At 44.1% G+C, this 18,477-nt stretch overlaps 1 protein-coding gene and 1 long non-coding RNA gene across 2 annotated transcripts in view; both read right to left on the reverse strand.

Moving 5' to 3' along the window:
• Positions 1 to 18,477, reverse strand: part of LOC127518875 (sacsin-like) — a 110,390-nt gene that overhangs the window by 15,165 nt on the left and 76,748 nt on the right. The window lies entirely within an intron of this gene.
• On the reverse strand, positions 235 to 10,934 carry LOC127518744 (uncharacterized). Its single transcript, XR_007931634.1, has 3 exons — positions 3,664 to 10,934; positions 3,436 to 3,511; positions 235 to 3,340 (listed from the first exon to the last, which is right to left on the reverse strand). It is a non-coding gene; the product is annotated as an uncharacterized LOC127518744 (long non-coding RNA).

Consider the following 18,477-nt stretch of genomic DNA (forward strand, 5'->3'; position numbering starts at 1 on the left):
AAGTTTTAAATATGGATATTTCTCTTACAAAATCGCATCACTTCGCTTCGCTTCAGAAGGCCTTTATTAACCCCCTGGGGTGGTATCGATGATTTTTTATGGATGGATGCATTATTTTTGGCTTCAAAACGTGCCCCCCATTCACAACCATTATAAACCTTGGAGGACTAAGTATATTTTTAAATATATCTCTGATTGTGTTCATCTGAAAGAAGAAAGTCATATACACCTAGGATGGCTTGAGGGTGAGTAAAGCTTGGGGTAATTTTCATTTTTGGGTGAATTATCCCTTTAAGAAAGATTGATTTGAAATGTCTGTTTTGTAATTTGAATGATGAGACTATTTGTCATCTTTTTTTGATTATATTTGCACTAAATTGTTCTTGATCTTGAGGTCTTTTTTAAGGAGATCTCTGGAACTGACATTACTCTGGAGGACAAAAATAGCTTATTTTTTATGATAATCCTTTAGAAAAGAAAATTTGTTTTGTTCTTAATTTATTATTTTAGGGAAATATCACATTCATAAATGTCTATGGGCAAAAAATACACCTAGTTTTATACAATTTAAATTTAAGCTTTGTCAGTATCTTAAATCATTGGAGGGTATAAGGAACACCAAGACAAAAAAAGACTATAGACTATAGACTTTTTAAGGATCTTTCTATTTATTTTGTAATTAGAGATATGGACTTGATTTAAATAGCCCTGTGTATATATTTTTTTCATCCTTGTTTTATTTTGTCTTTAATTTTATTTATTTATTCTATATTATTATTATTTGTAATTTATATATGAGTAATTTATTATACTGATTTTCTTGCTGTTATTATTGTTATTTTGTATTATTGTTATTTTTATTTAATTATTGTGTGTTTTGTTACTGAATAAAGCATTAAAAAAAAAGAAAGGTGGCACTACTGTTGCAGAAACTATATGCTTTACCTACAATCAGAGACAACAAATAAACACTGTGGCAGGTGTCAATTAAAAAAAAAAAAAAAAAAAGGTGCAGGTGAGAACCAGGCGGGATGCTGGGAAATAGAGTCTGGACAGAGTGTGAGTTTGGGTAGGAGGACCGGTGCACTTGTGACAATAGCAACCTCAATACTATTATTAACAAACCATTTATTGAATTGGTTGAAAGTTAAAAGGTTCTATAATTGATAAGTTCCATTTTGAAATGAATACAGACTGTGTAAAATGAGTCAGCAAAGATTCTTTTGTCTGATGAAAGTAGCCAAATTTAATATTAATAGGACATTGATGACTGTTTTTTATAAGGCATACACTGAATCTATTTTAACATTTTCATTGATCTGTTGGTTTGCCTCTCTAAAGGAACAAAAAACAAACAAACAAACAAAAAATGCACTAGCGAAAAGTTGTAAACAATTGTAGAAAAGTGGTCAGAGTAAAATTCCCAGGGACGTCACATTTATTTAATATGCAGGTGCTTAGAAAAACAAACTATTTTTGCCTTAACTATTTTTAAGAATTGCCGCTAAAGGGGAAAATAAAAGGTTAAAGTCTTATATTCTTAATTAGGGTGTAGACTGTTTTAAGACATTACATTTGCACTCCATGCACAGGAACATTCTTGCTTAGCTATAGAGAAGCTATCTGAGGCTGAAATGTCCTTTCATTGTATTTTAATCAATGTCATATTTGATTGAATATTCAACCTGAACAGCACCGAAGTATTAATATGGCGAAGGAGGGGAGATGACACCTACATGAACTACACTGAAGAAAACAGGGAAAAAATGTATAAAGAACAGGCCTACTATAATATACCAAGGCTGCTACAGTTACACTTAGTCTACTATTATAAAACAGTCATTTAAAAAAGAAAAATAGAGAAGGACTATGAAAGCTTTTTTTAAGCATTTGAAAGAGATCCCATTTTAATTTATGTTTTACAGTGGCAAAAATAACTGTAATAAATGTCAAATTTTGCTGGAATCTGTATTTACCCTGTCATGATGAAGAGCATTTGATAGTGTATTTCTAGACTAACCACTAGGTGTCAGTAGTGGCGCAATTACTCGCAAGCTGTGTAGAACACACGAGAGAGAAGTGTTGCTGTCAATTGTTGCATGTGCAGACCTAAGATGTAATAAAAATATAAATCTGTTTCAAACAGTTTTTTCATTACAATGAGAAACAATACACCCTACTTATTAGGGGATTTATAATTGCTTAAGTACATAATATTATAAAGCGTGTTCTTGCCATTAGGCTACGTTTATTTTGATAGCATGGCAGTGACCAGGCTGTGTAGTGATAGGCCCTGTCCCAAAAGACACACTTCATATGCACTTTCGGTCTTCTGGACTTACAATGGCTGCCACATGCGTGTGTCCATTAAGTCCATTAAGATCGTAGCGTGTCCCATTTGTCGATGTTCGTTTCAGAAGGGTGCTTGCAAGTGTGGCCCTCGATGCGCACCTTTGCCAAAGCCCGCAAGTGTTTAGAGTGGCATTTGGGATAGGGCCATATGCTGCAAGTTCTAAAACTAACCACTAGGTGTCAGTAGCATTACATTTACCAGTAGAGTACGTAGATAAGGGCTGTATCTCAAAACTTAGGGTATGTTTACACGACACCGATATGCTTAAAACGGAGAAGTTTTTCCTTTGAGTTTTACGTGTACAGACGACACCATTGTCAAAACGATCCCCATTCACACGAATCTGTGAAAATGGCTAAAAATGCTGTATTCTGCTGGCAGGTCATTAGATGACGATGAAACACCATAGACTGAACGTGTAATACGCATGACGTCATCGTTTTCATAAATTGACGTTTTTGTTGTTTACACGGAGGCCGTTTTCAAAAACTTGCACTTTGAAACCTGTTTTCAAAAGTTTGCATTTTCAGGCCACCAAAATGCTGTTGTGTAAATGAACAGCCAAAATGCAAAAAAAGTTTGCCGTTTTTGTTGAAAACGGTGTCATGTAAACGGCCCCTTAGGGTGCTTCTCAATATTTAAATTGATGCTTCCTCGTTTCTTCGCTCCATCCTCCAGCCTGTGACCTGGAAACTGATCAAACTCAGCCATCTTTAAGAACATCTCAATTCTCTAATTGTACCACAAGGAGGCAAGGAATGAGAAGCGAGGGCGCTTCCTGAGAAGTTATGAGGATACACAGGTGTATCCTTCCCTCGCATCCTAAGGTGGGTGGAGCTGAGACGCCAGGAAAGGAAGCGAGGGAAGGAAACGAGGATGCACAAATAAGAAATGCGAAGTACCCATAGGCAGCTGACTTGTTGCCTCTCTGCCCTATCAGGCAGTGATTTTGCAGGCACTGTCCCTGCGGAAAGGAAACAAAAGCACCTGAAATAGAGACAAACAGCAAATTATGACAAGGCATCAAAAAGCCTAAAACCACTCTCCAATAATGACACAGTAAGACTTGAGGATTGCAATACCTGGACTACAAGAGCCACAGTCCTGGAGGAGGTGAGCCCAAGATCTTAGACTCTCCGGACAGAGGATGGTCAAATTCTGAGGAGAAATCAGAGGATTCTGTTGAAAACAAAAGGAACAGTACTAGTAGATACTTCTAGATGACACAGACTGTGCAGTATCACCAGCAACATCTGAAACACTTCCAGTACTGGATGAAGAAATGCATTCAATGCATTCATTACACTTACCTGTAGAGTGTGCAGATTATGAGTCAGTAGAGTAGATGTGCTGTTGTTGTTCCTGCTCCTAATTTGAAATTAAATAAAAGATTGTTTGTTACAACACTGTTTCTTTAACTATTTACTGTTTCTGTACTGTCCTGAGTAAGATATTTTACATAAAAGATGTTTACATATAATCCACAAGACAAAAAAATAGCTGAATTTATTAAAATAACCCCATTCACAAGTTTGTGAACCCTTGATTCTTAATACTGTGTGTGGTTACCTGGATGATCTACGACTGTTTTATTGTTTTCTGATGGTTGTTCATGAGTCTCTTGTTTGTTCTGAACAGTTAAACTGAGCTCTGTTCTTCAGAAAAAAATCTCCAGGTCCTGCAGATTCTTCAGTTTTCCAGCATTTTTTGCATATTTGAACCCTTTACAGCAGTGACTGAATGATTTTGAGATCCGTCTTTTCACACTGAGGACAACTGAGGGACTCAAACACAACTATTAAAAAAGGTTCAAAGATTCACTGATGCTCCAGAAGGAAACACGATGCATTAAGAGTTGGAGGTGAAAACTTTTGAACAGGATGAAGAGGTCCAAATTTTATGTTATTTTGCCCCAAGACAGTATTGTGTGCCACGACACCAGTGGAGTGAAAATGCGGCACACATAGTGATGTTGCCTTTTCATTGTTTAGGGACATTGACTGTGGCACTATGGCCAATAACATTTCTCCCTCTTCTCCTTTTATTGTGAAGATTAAAGACAGCTTTGTCAAAATGCATATACTGGGAGTAAGTCCAGGAGCAGGACTGGATGACTCAGTATATGGATGAAAAAGACATAATGCAGCTGAACGAGCTCAACTCTTCCTGCTCCTTCTCCTCTTCCTCTCCCCTCATCTCTCATCACCACTGTTCCTCTCCCTCTCATTACGGTTTTTCACGATTGTTAACACACTAGAACTGATTCAGTTAGTACAATTTTCCGTCCAATCAGAAAAAAAATAAACACATGATATATTTAACTCAAGTGTCACAACGTCAACCCAAATAGCACACATTTATCCATGAGTAAACATTAAAGGGGACCTATTATGCAAAATTCACATTTACATGGTGTTTGAAAATGAATGTGTGTACATAGCCACCCTATAATGATTAAAATCCACCCACTCATTTTCATAAATCATAAGCAGTGTCTCAGAACAAGCCATTTGCAGATTGTAGCAGCGTGATGTCACATATATTTAGGCCCCGCCCACGACTGCTGAAGGACTCGGCCCTATTAGCATAGACTACTAAAGTAATTCAATCAAGAACAGTGAGTAATTTTCTGTTTTTCTTTTGTTGTTCGATTCATATTAAAGGGTTAGTTCACCCAAAAATGAAATTTCTGTCATTAAGTTGTCGTCCCAAACCCATAAGACATTCGTTTGTCCGAGGGTATCTGATCCACACATAGGCAGCAACGTCATTGCACCTTTTGAGGTCCAGAAAGGTATTAAAGACATTGATAAAATAGTCAGCATGACTGCAGTGGTTCAACCTTAATGTTATTAAGCAATGAGAATACTTTTTGTGCTATTTTATCGATGTCTTTAATAGCTTTCTGGACCTTAAAAGGTGCAAAAATGTTGCTGCCTATGTGAGGTTCAGAAAACCTCGGATTTCATCAAAAATATCTTAATTTATGTTCCGAAGATTAACAAAGGTCTTACGGGTTTGGAAAGACATGAGGGTGAGTAATAAATGACAGAATTTTCATTTTTGGGTGAATTAACCCTTTAAGAGCATATACAGTAGGTACTGTATAAAACGCTGCTTTCACTTTAATACACAGATCCATTATAAACATGATTTCTGTCCCTGCTGTTTACGTTCACAGACATACAGTAACCGACTGTGTTCATGTGAACTTTGTGTTTTGTTTTTTACATAACCTTGTGTATATTTGACAGTTTAAGCGCAATAAGACATGAAAGAGAACTTAATGTAATACTCACGGGATGCGTTGACATCCAGCTTACTGTGTGCATGCTTCAGATATGTGCGCTCAGGAAACCATATATTTTAAAAGCTTAGACTGATATTGCTTTTAAATGCATGCAGATAATAAACTTTCACGATGATGAAGAACTGTAATGTGAAAGTGACCGCGATGGATATGACAATCAAAAAACCAAACAGATGTTTTAGTTTTTGGCAGATTATAGGTGGCACAAGTTGTAGGCTCCGCCCTCTTCTGGATAGGGAGCGGGGAGCAGCAGCTCATTTGGATTTAAGGACACATGCATGAAAACAGCATGTTTTTCCTTTCATTCAAAAATGGGCATTTACAACATGGTATAATAAATGATCTGTGGGGTATTTTGAGCTGAAACTTCACAGACACATTCTGGGGACATCTGAGATTTATATTACATCTTGTGAAAAGGGGCATAATAGGTCCCCTTTAAGTTACAAAACTGATGACAGACCAATCAGAATAAATAGGAGGATTGTGATTGTGCTTTAGAAAATGCATCCTAAAGCCCTATTCACACGGCATTAGTATTACCTGGTGACCTCTAGTGATTTGTAATAATGCAGATGTTGTAGGGTGAACTTAATTGGCCATAGCCCTATTCAGACGGTAATTGTTTCTCATGGGCACGTAATGTATTTTCAGCATTTACAGGGGTTAGTCTGTGATTTTATTGCCGTCTGAATCCAGAATGTCAGTGTTTTTCTCCCACCACCCGCGTAAAAGTCCCTGGCCAAATTACCTACTTTTTTTGACAAACACCAAGAGCATGTGGTAATTTAATTGCCATCTGAATCCATGTCACACAGTTTATAAAAGGTGATTGATCTAAAAGTCATTCTGTGAACCCGTTTGACCACTGATACAGTTCTAAAATCCCCAGTGCCTCTACATAAGAGAGTGGCCCTTACCCTCCACAGACTTGCCAGCAGTGTTGAATTTCATGATTTGGCCAACCTCTTTGGCACTGGCATGAGCACAGCACACAACATGGCTTTGTGCCATCTCAAAATGAAAATGTTAAAAGACCAAGATCTTTATAAGACCTGCAATCCATCATTGATGGGTTTGAAAGAAAATCCGGGTTTCCTATGTGTGCTAGGGCCTTGGATGGTACTCACATCCCCATTATCGCTCCTTCACGGTACTGCACTGATTTTTACAACAGAAAGGGATGGTACAGTGTGCAACTTCAGGGCCTTGTAAACCATAGGTACAGGTTCATGGACTTTGATGTTGGGTGGCCAGGGAAGTGTCATGACTCGTTTGTCTTTGAAAATCCAAAGTTTTGTCACAAGTTTGAAAATGACACTTTCTTTTTACTACTTACAAGGTCCATTAAAGGAGTGGAAATCCAGCCTCTCATTCAGCCTATCTCCACATGTGATGAAACCTTTACTTGACGGCACATTGAGGAGACCACAGAAGGAGTTTAACATTCATGTTGAGCATGCTTTTGGCTGCCTGAAGGGTAGATGGCGTTGCATCATGAAGAGAAATGACAGTGCAACAAACAACATCAATTATGTCGTGGTGGCCTGCATTGTGTTACATGACTTCTGTGAAGAGTGGAACCTGAAGTATGTTGACACACCCCACCAGCCTCCAGAAAACACAGATTTACCACAGGACATTCCATCCTTTCCTGGTGAGCCTGAGTTCAACCTGCCCTGAACAGCCTGACTCGTCAAACTGTACTGCAGAAGAAATTCGACAGGCAATAATGCTTCATGTATCAACACGAGTGTAAACACCTTTTTGAAAATGTACAATGGTGTAGTAAAAGTAACCAGTATATACTCCCATGTTTAGTACAACAAAATATTTTATTTCAAGTATCAATAGTATAATTTTCCTTTGTTATTAACTTTGAATAAGGATGAAATGAATGCACTGTAGAAGTACAGAACTGGAATTTTTCTTTAAGAGGTAGTCTACTATTTCAGTTTGTTTAATGAAAGTGCATAAAGTTGTGGAAACTGAACACTTAACATCATTAACAGATAGTATTTTCTTTTGAAATAATTAACATAAATGCAAAGGCTTCTTGTACAGAACGTAGTGTGCCAAAAGTTCTAAAATATTTCAAAATAATAAAAAACTATATAAAGTAAAAATTTTTACTCTGAACATTGTTTCAGTGGGAGTAATTACTGCAGGTTTTGCGGGTTAAACCAGTCAGCCTGGCTGAGTTAGCGCACAACCGATGGAGCAGGGGGCGTGGGTGCTCCAGGTGGAAATGCCAGGTCACCTGGATGACCTGGGGCAACTGCATCTTGGTATGAAAGATAGGGTGGTACTGGGCCATAATATGGAAGAGGAGGTTTTAGGATATGCAAAAATGGCATTATTATTTGCTGGCTCTCCTGTGCACGTCTCTCTTCTGCTTCCATGCGTTTCATCTCAAACTCTAGACGTGCTCCAACCGAGCCTGCTGGAGCTGCCTCTCCCATGAGAATCGTTCCCCCTTCTGATGCATCTCTGCCTCAAAGCTTGATGTTTCCCAGTCGTGTTGTATCAGCCGGTCAATTCTCTCTACATTGCCTCCAATTTAGTTTAACTTCCTCTGCGTTTCTGCACTTGACACACAAAAATCAAGTTGACATCCATTGTGTCACAGACACGCCAGGCTCTACACTCTCACAGACACAGCGCACGTCATCACCAGAGTTCTAATCACCCTCACCTGCAGCCCATCAGCACCATCATCAACTGCAGCACAAAAGGCTCATGCTCTCACTCAGTCACTGTCCGGTCTTGTTTGCACATGGTCTTACCTGTCTGCTTACCTCAAGGACTCCACCGAAGCTACTTACCTGTCTCCTGTGTGCTCCCTCGACTCCTCGTTGTCTCCTCGTCTCCCGTGAGTTCGTCTGTGTCTGCTCCAAGCTCCAAGTCTGTCATCCATCTGCCATTCCTGCAAAAACCAAGACAAGTATCAGTTCTTCGACTATATCTGCCAACGTATTACCTGCCATCACTTACCTGCACTCTGTGTTTCATTCTGGTTGTTCAATGAACATCTGCACCTATATTCCTGTGTCGCTGTCCCCTTCTGTGTTGTAACAGAAGACCGGACCACACTGCTGAACACCAGTATGAGCACCCAGGACCCATTTCAAGAGCTCGTGGACGCATTGCGCCGAGCACTCACCGGCACTCCACCCGCATCTGCACCAGCGAGCACTTCCGCATCCACCGCCGATTCTCCTTCACCACCTGCCGTCGCCAGTCCCATGGCTAAACCGGCGCCCTTCTCTGGTTCGGCGGAGGATTGCAATGGATTCCTTCTGCAATGTTCGCTGGTCCTGGAGATGCAACCGCACCTGTACCCCAACGACCGCGCGAAGATCGCATTTATAATCTCTCAGCTAGATGGCAAGGCACTTCGCTGGGTTGAACCGCTGTGGTCACAGAAGAATCCCATCACACAGTCTCTCTCCAGTTTCATCGCTCACTTCAAGGAAGTTTTTGGAAGGCCGGCCTGGGACTCATCGATCGGTGAGCAATTATACCAACTTAAACAAGGTTCAATGTCCTTTAATGACTATGCCCTCCAGTTCAGAACCCTCGCTGCCTCTGGCGGATGGAACGAGCAGGCCCTCATTACCACATATCGTCAAGGGCTGGATCCACGCGTGTGGTTGCATCTCGCTGCATACGAGGACTCCATCGGGCTTGAACGGTTTATCCAACTCTCCATCCGCTTCGCCACTGGACCTACAACCTCATCCGGATACGTGAGGGGGACGAGTGGAAGACAGCATTTGTGACCCCTACTGGCCACTACGAGTACTTGGTCATGCCGTATGGATTGGTCAACGCCCCCTCCGTATTCCAGGACTTCATCCATGAGGTGCTCCGGGAGTTCCTCCACAAGTCAGTCCTGGTCTACATCGACGATATCCTGATTTACTCCCGAATCATGGCCGACCATCGCCACCACGTTGCGGAGGTCCTGCAATGCCTGAGGGAATTCCACCTGTACCTCAAAGCAGAGAAATGTACCTTCCACCAGCCCTCAGTGCAGTTCCTTGGGTACTACATCGATCGCAGTGGCATTCGGATGGACAAGAGGAAGGTATCTGCTATCAAGGACTGGCCCATTCCCACCACCATAAAAGAGCTTCAGAGATTCCTAGGATTCGCCAATTTCTATCGACGCTTCATTTAAGGTTACAGTATCATCTCCGCTCCACTCACTAACCTCCTGCGCAGTAAGCCCAAGTCTCTGTCCTGGAACCCAGCAGCCACCCAAGTCTTCGAGACCCTAAAGAAAGCCTTCACCACCGCTCCCCTCCTGGTGCATCCGGACCCCGAGAAACCCTTCATCGTGGAGGTCGACGCCTCGACTACCAGAGTGGGAGCGGTATTGTCACAGCAGCAGGGGAATCCAAGTAGACTCCACCCATGCACCTTCTTCTCCCGCAAACTCAACCCGGTGGAGATCAACTATGACATTGATAACGGGGAGCTTCTTGCCATCAAGCTTGCCCTTGAAGAGTGGAGGCATTGGCTTGAAGGAGCAAAACATCCGTTCGTTGTGTTAACTGACCATAAGAACCTGGAATACCTTCGAGATGCAAAACGACTTAACCCCCGCCAAGCACGGTGGGCTCTGTTTTTCACCCGCTTCAATTTCTCCATCTCGTATCGTCCAGGGTCAAAGAATGTAAAAGCAGATGCCCTCTCTCGTATCCATGGTCCCGACGAGCCCTTAGACACTCCCGAACCTATTCGGGAAAAAACTCTTTGTGAATCCCATCGTCTGGTCTGAGGAGACACTTCCCGAGTCCAATGCGTCCACCAACGCTCTGCCGGGTTGCCCCCCAGGTTTGCTCTACATCACCCGGACATGGCGCACTCCCCTCATTCACGCATCTCACACATCACTGGGCACTGGCCACCCGGGGGTCAATGAAACCCTCTCGTTGCTTTAAGAGCGCTTCTGGTGGCCGAACATGGCATCGGATGTCAGGAGGTACGTGCAGGGATGTAAGGAATGCGCTATCTCAAAGAGTCCACGGCATCTTCCCTCCGGTAAACTCCAGCCTCTGCCCGTTCCCAACCGTTCCCAACCTAGGAGTTGATTTTATCACTGACCTCCCTGCCTCAGATAATTGTACCTGCATCCTAGTAGTTGTTGACAGATTTTCTAAGTCATGTCGTCTGATTCCCTTAAGGGGACTGCCCACGGCCATGGAGACTGCTGAACTTATGTTTAACCATATCTTCAGATATTATGGAATTCCTGAAGACATCGTATCAGATAGAGGGCCACAGTTTATCTCTAGGGTCTGGAAGGCCTTCTTCACATTCCTAGGTGTGACCGTCAGTCTCTCCTCTGGCTACCACCCCCAAACGAACGGGCAGACGGAGCGGAAGATTCAAGAGATCGGCCGCTTCCTTCGTGCCTTCTGCCATGGCCACCAGGACTCTTGGAACCAGTTCCTGGGTTGTCAACAAGGGACATCAGGATGCGCCTGCCCTGTAGGAAACTGAGTCCCAGATTAATTGGCCCATTCACCAGTGTCTGTGTCTGCTCACGCTCTCACTCAGTCACTGTCCGGTCTCGTTTGCAAATGGTCTTACCTATCTGCTTACCTCAAGGACTCCACCGAAGCTACTTACCTGTCTCCTGTGTGCTCCCTCGACTCCTCGTTGTCTCCTCGTCTCCCATGAGTTCGTCTGTGTCTGCTCCAAGCTCCAAGTCTGTCATCCATCTGCCATTCCTGCAAAAACCAAGACAAGTATCAGTTCTTCGACTATATCTGCCAACGTATTACCTGCCATCACTTACCTGCACTCTGTGTTTCATTCTGGTTGTTCAATAAACATCTGCACCTATATTCCTGTGTCGCTGTCCCCTTCTGTGTTGTAACACATTGCAACTATTTTATTTTTAATGGCAATTTATTTTCCACTACAATAAACATAACATACCTGGAGTAGATTTACATGGTTGTGGTGTCTCACTGGAGCTGTTTTCTGAAGACTGCAGACTACTATCATCAGCTGCTGAAGTCTCTGAAATCACTGTCAGGCTGTCCTCCTTCTGCACTGCAATGTATTTTCAGGTAATGATTAATAGAGAAACTCACTGGGTTGTTCATCATCAGAGCTAGATATATCCAGATGTTCATTGGACGACAACCTGCAAAAGGCACCGTTATTTCTGTATGAAATGCACAAATTTTTACTACTGTCATGATTGAAGATATTAAAGCAAGTGTTTCTTCGCACGTCCAGTGTCGCTTCCTTGTCACCATGTTTAATATGTGAGTGAATGATCACATGACTGCCCATGTGAAAATCGCAATTCCGGGATCGTAGGATTACAAACTCACACATCCACTGCAAATTTATCTTCACCCGAATGCACAAGTTTTATCACTGAGGTGCCATGCAAATTTATTTTTACAGACGTCCACACGAGAAACAATTACCATCTGAATAGGGCTCATGTCTTTTGTGACAGCACTTTGGGTACTGGATCATATCACTATACCATACAACTATACAATTTGCAGAAAGGAAACTAACAGATATATCACACAGCTAGACCTATAACAACAAGACATTTCAAAGCAATAGCCTATCCAAAATGGTGCACAATCAAGCGAGGGGGTTCCCATCATAATTCGAGGTTAATGTGTTACAAATAAATCAAGCGTTAATTTTTGTTTATTTATTATCGCTGTCTGTATCTAATACATGGTACATTTTAATGATAATAATGGCCTAACAATAATTATTTAAAAATAAAAATAATGTCAGTCTTACTAGCCCATGTGTAAGCTGTAAAGATACAGTGAAGAATACAGACCACAGTAAAGATATGCAGTAAAAATGTGCTACACAAATGCAAGCAGTATTGAGAGTTGTGTTTTCTCATGGACTTCTTTTAAAGTTATGCAGTGCAGTCAGTCAGGGCTGTTTTTAGTTTTTAACTTTAGATAACCTTCAAATCAAAATGTCATCCTTCAAATCCTTTAAACTGTAGACACCACTGTTCTCATGCAAATCGTTTTCTGTAGTTTAGGTACTTAACTTAGGGTCAGAACAGGAAGCCCTGGAGAGCAATGTGGTTCTGGAAGAGCATTATCTCATAGTAGGAGTTGTTGTGGTAGTGGACCCTGGAGTCATTCCTATCAACTCCAGAGGGGAGAAGCAGTGGATGCACTTGCTTTCTCTCCAACTAGCTGTTTTATTCAATCACACTTGTTCTGCACATACGACACATGCGTGTTGAATGTTCCCTGTGTGTGAGGAGGACCGGCCCAAATGGGCAGAGGAGTGCCTGGTGTCAAAAGCAGGGTCCAGATTCCAGGACAATTGTATTTTCAAGGGCATGTGAAAATGTGTAATGCATTTCATTTCACAGCATTACAGCATTACCTTAAATGTTTTCATATGCCTATGGATATGAAAACATATCCATAGGCATATAAAATATCCATAGGCACATTCTTTATAAAAAAAAAAAAAAATCACCTATGAGTGAGCTTTTAGACTGTGCAGGATAGAAATGAGGGTAATAACAGTGAATAGATGGAGAGTCTTATTCAGGTAACCAAGTCCCAATCTGAAAAATATTTCTGCTCAAATTTACCTTATTTACAGCATTCGTCATTTCAGGGGTTTTTTAACTGTATGACCATCACTGCTAGTTTATCTTGTATTTCTGCAAAAGGTGACATTTTTAGTCTCCTACATATTACTGACTGAAAAGAAAGTATTTATTCATTGAAACTTACCAAACAGATGGAACCAGTATTTCAGGAAAAACTGACCACTGCAGGTGTGGACTTTTATTTCATACTGTGTTAAAGAGTAATAATTGCCTGTAATTTCATACGCACTGTACACTGCATTGGCCAGCACTGTATAGACCACTTTTAACAATGCTTGCTTTCTTTTATTGTGTTCATTACATAAAGGACAGGTGGTATGCCTGCTGTAATTATGTACAGGATTTGTGTAATAAGATATTACTGGGATACCAGAAACATATGAATACTTTTGGCATGGAGGAAACCAGATGCTGCTCAAATCAAAGTGTCATTTCTTGATCAAACAGGGGAACAACATGAGTCACTATTTATGTAATATTTTATATTGCAATAGACTCAAGAAATGGTTTTGCTGCCAGGATTGTAAAGCACATACAGCATCTGTATCACAGGATGATTGTGTGACTGTTTGTCACGAATATGGCTCCTTCGGCCCTTCCTCCGGACCACCGGAGGGAGCCATCACCGGAATACTGATCAGTTCTCATTCGGACTACGTTTCCCATGGGCCCTCACTCCTGGGACTGATTGCACACACACCTGCACCGCATCACACTCACTCTATATAAGACACACTCACACACACACACATCGCGAAGTCTTGATTTGCCGAGGTGATCATTTCTGAGCGTTTTTCTGTGGACTGTTTATCTGTTACCGATTGGACTGTTTATTCCCTGCGACCCTTTGCTGCCTACCCTGATCTTTGCCTGTTTCCTGGACTGTGATTGTTTGCTGCCTGCCCTGATCCTTGCCTGTACCCTGACTCTGTTTGTCTGCCGCCTGCCCCGACCATTGCCTGTTACTGTTTATGCCTCTGCCTTTGCCCTGTCTACTCTGTAAGTACTTTTAATAAACTAGCTGCAAATGGATCCACATTCTGTCGACCCATCATTACAGAAGACTTCGCCAATCAGCGATCCAGCAGCCCTCATGCAGATTTCGTCAGAACTAACTGCCCAGGCCAACCAGCTAGCGGTGCATCAACATCAGCTTAACCGCTTAACTTCTCTTACCGAAGAACTGGTGAAAACGCTCCAAGGCCTCCGATTTAGCCCTGCTGAAATCGCCACACCGCCGCCCGTTGTTCCCGCCAATCCAGGCTTCGCGGCCTCCCCTGCGGTCAACCCTCGCCTAGCGCTCCCAGAAAAGTTCGACGGCAGTCCCGCCAGATGTAAGGGGTTCCTTCTCCAATGCTCCCTGTTCATCAACCAACAACCGTCTCTGTATCCCACCGAATCCAGTCGGATATCGTTTGTGTGTTCCCTGCTCACTGGCAAAGCACTGGATTGGGCCACCGCGGTGTGGAGAGATGACAGTCCTGCGTTCCCCACCTTCCAGGACTTCTTGCGAAGCTTTAAAGAGGTCTTCGAACATCCCGAAGGAGGCAAGAGCGTCGGCGATCAGCTATTGTCTCTCAGCCAAGGTAAACAAACAGCAGCTGAGTACGCGCTCAACTTTCGCACTCTCGCCGCTCAGACGAACTGGGTTGAGGACACATTAAAACTGCTTTTCCGAAGGGGTCTATCACTGGAATTACAAGCCGAACTCGCGTGCCGGGATGAGGGAAGCTCGCTCAACGCTTTCATCGAACTGGCCATTCACATTGACAATCTGCTACGCACCCGACGACCCGTTCGGCTATCCGCCTCAGCCGGACCTGCTTTGGAACCCATGCAACTCGGCTACACTCCGCTACTTCCCGAAGAGAGAGAAAGGAGACGACAACTACATCTGTGTCTCTACTGCGGCCAGGCCGGCCATATCAAGATTAACTGCCCCGTACGACCTCAGTCTTCCAATCCCAAAGCGGTGAGTTCTGCACCACACTCCAACTGCTTTAAAATTCCCATTCAGATTACCGTAAATGGCCAACGTCTATCCACTCACGCCTTGCTGGATTCTGGAGCCGCCGGGAACTTCATGTCTGATGCTTTCATCAAAAGTCATAACATCTCACTAACAGACTGTAATTCCCTGTTGACAGTGGAGGCGCTAGATGGGAAGCCCATCGGCGGAGGCAAAGTGATCCATATCACAGACGAACTCGCTTTACAAGTAGGGGCCCTTCACCATGAGCTCATTCGCTTCTACGTTATCCACTCACCCAACAACCCCGTGATCCTTGGTCTGCCGTGGCTCAGAACCCATAACCCACACATTTCCTGGAAGGAGGGCCAGATTGTACAATGGGACGCCAACTGCCATGCAAACTGCTTGAAACAAATCACTCCCCTGCCAGTTCAAGCCGCTGCACTCCACGATTCTGACACCGAGAAATTAAACATACCCGAAGAATACTCCGATCTGGCTGTGGCCTTCAGTAAGAACAAGTCCACCGAACTTCCTCCTCATCGCTCCGGGGACTGTGCCATCGACCTGTTGCCTGGAACCACACCTCCCAAGGGCAGGATCTTTCCCCTGTCACAACCCGAGTCAGCAGCCATGAAAGCCTACATCGAGGAGGAACTAGCCAAAGGATTTATCCGCCCGTCCACATCACCGGCAGCCTCAGGATTCTTCTTCGTCAAGAAAAAGGACGGCGGATTAAGACCTTGTATCGACTACCGTGGACTCAATGACATCACAATCAAGTTCCGGTACCCCTTACCTCTAGTTCCTCCAGCCCTCGAACAACTCAGGCAGGCCACATACTTTACCAAGTTGGACCTTCGCTGTGCGTACAACCTGATTCGCATCCGAGAAGGGGACGAATGGAAGACAGCTTTTTCCACCACCACTGGTCACTACGAGACCCTCGTCATGCCGTTCGGGCTAGCCAACAGTCCCTCTGTCTTCCAGTCCTTTATTAACGACGTCTTCCGTGACATGCTTAATCGCTGGGTCATAGTCTACATAGATGACATCCTCATCTACTCCAACTCTCTCAAGGAACATGTTCAGCACGTACGGGCGGTACTCCAAAGACTGATACAACACAAACTTTATGCAAAAGCAGAGAAATGCGAATTTCACCAAACCTCCACAACCTTTCTGGGTTACATTATCAGCCGTGAGGGCGTGGCCATGGATGACAGTAAGGTGAGGGCGGTACAGGACTGGCCACAACCTCGCACACTGAAGGAGTTACAACGGTTCCTGGGGTTTGCCAACTTCTACAGGCGATTCATACGGAACTTCAGCGGGGTTGCAGCCCCGTTAACGTCCATGACCAAGCGGCAGTCCTCACGTCTCATCTGGTCCTCTGAGGCAATACAGGCTTTCCAAGAGCTAAAGGAGCGTTTCACGTCAGCACCCATTCTCCGTCACCCAGACCCTGAACTTCCCTTCATTGTAGAAGTGGACGCCTCCAGCACGGGCATAGGGGCCGTCCTTTCTCAGCGCCAAGGTAACCCAGAGAAGATGTACCTGTGTGCTTTTTATTCCCGGAAAATGTCGGCGGCTGAACGTAATTACGATGTGGGCAATCGGGAATTACTGGCTATGAAGGCAGCACTGGAGGAGTGGCGTCACTGGCTGGAGGGAGCAAAACATCCGTTCACCATTCTCACAGACCATAAAAACCTGGAATACCTGCGTTCCGCCAAGCGTCTAAATCCACGGCAAGCTAGGTGGGCCTTGTTCTTCACGCGCTTCCAGTTCTCTGTAACTTATAGACCAGGCTCTAAGAACACCAAGGTAGACGCGCTGTCACGGCAGCATGAGGAGGTGGAACGGACAGAAATCGCAGAGAACATAATCCCTGACACCTTACTGCTGGCTCCAGTTCAATGGGACATTATCACAGAGATCACACATGCCAACGAACAGACCACTCCTCCTCCAACATGCCCGCCGGACCGCACCTACGTCCCAGCACAGCTTCGGGACAGACTACTTCATCACGTGCACGACTTCCCAAGCTCTGGTCATCCGGGTGTTACAGCCACTCTCCATCTGCTACAAAATCAGTTCTGGTGGGACTCCATGTTATCCGACACTACCCGCTTCATCACTAACTGTACACCCTGTCAAACCACCAAGGCTTCACACCAAGCGCCAGCTGGACTGTTACAACCATTACCCATTCCTCAACGTCCCTGGTCTCACATAGCCATTGATTTTGTCACGGATCTCCCAGAATCCCAGGGCCACACCACCATACTCCCAGTCATCGACCGTTTCTCAAAAGCATGCAGACTCATACCACTGGCCAAGCTACCCACAGCATTCGAAACAGCTGAGCTTCTATGCAATTATGTGTTCCGTTTCTATGGACTACCTGAGGACATTGTATCAGACAGGGGCCCACAGTTTACATCTCGAGTCTGGTCATCCTTCTTCAAGAGTCTCAATATCAACGTCAGCCTCACTTCAGGGTACCATCCAGAATCCAATGGTCAAACAGAGCGCATGAACCAAGAATTAACACGATTCTTACGCACCTACTGCCAGCGCAACCAGACTGACTGGAGCCGTTATCTGCTCTGGGCGGAGTACGCCCAAAACTCCCTACAGAAACCTGCCACTGGTGTCACGCCCTTTCAGTGCATCTTGGGCTTCCAACCTCCATTATTTCCTTGGTCTGGTGAACCATCCAATCTACCGTCTGTTACTGAATGGATGCAAAGAAGCGAAGAAACCTGGGACCAAGCTCACCATCACCTACAACGCGCCGTAAGAAGGCAGGAGATGCAGGCCAATCGTCACCGACGTCCCAATCCCCAGTACGCCGTGGGACAATGGGTTTGGCTGTCCACCAGAGACCTCCGGCTAAGACTTCCATGCAGGAAACTCAGTCCCAGGTTTGTAGGGCCCTTTCAAATTATCAAACAAATCACCCCAGTATCATTTCGTTTAGACTTGCCTGCTAATTACCGTGTCTCTCCCACTTTTCATGTTTCGCTGCTGAAACCCTCCGGGGGTCCGAGAGGGGAGCCAGAGGGAGCCGAGGTCCGCTCCCCCCCACCCTTGATGATTGAAGGCGAGGAAGCCTATCAAGTACGAGAGCTGCTCGACTCCAGGCGCCGGGGTAGGAGACTACAATACTTAGCCGACTGGGAGGGGTACGG

The sequence above is a fragment of the Ctenopharyngodon idella genome, chromosome 9 (genome assembly GCF_019924925.1).
Source record: "Ctenopharyngodon idella isolate HZGC_01 chromosome 9, HZGC01, whole genome shotgun sequence".
Lineage (NCBI taxonomy): Eukaryota > Metazoa > Chordata > Actinopteri > Cypriniformes > Xenocyprididae > Ctenopharyngodon > Ctenopharyngodon idella.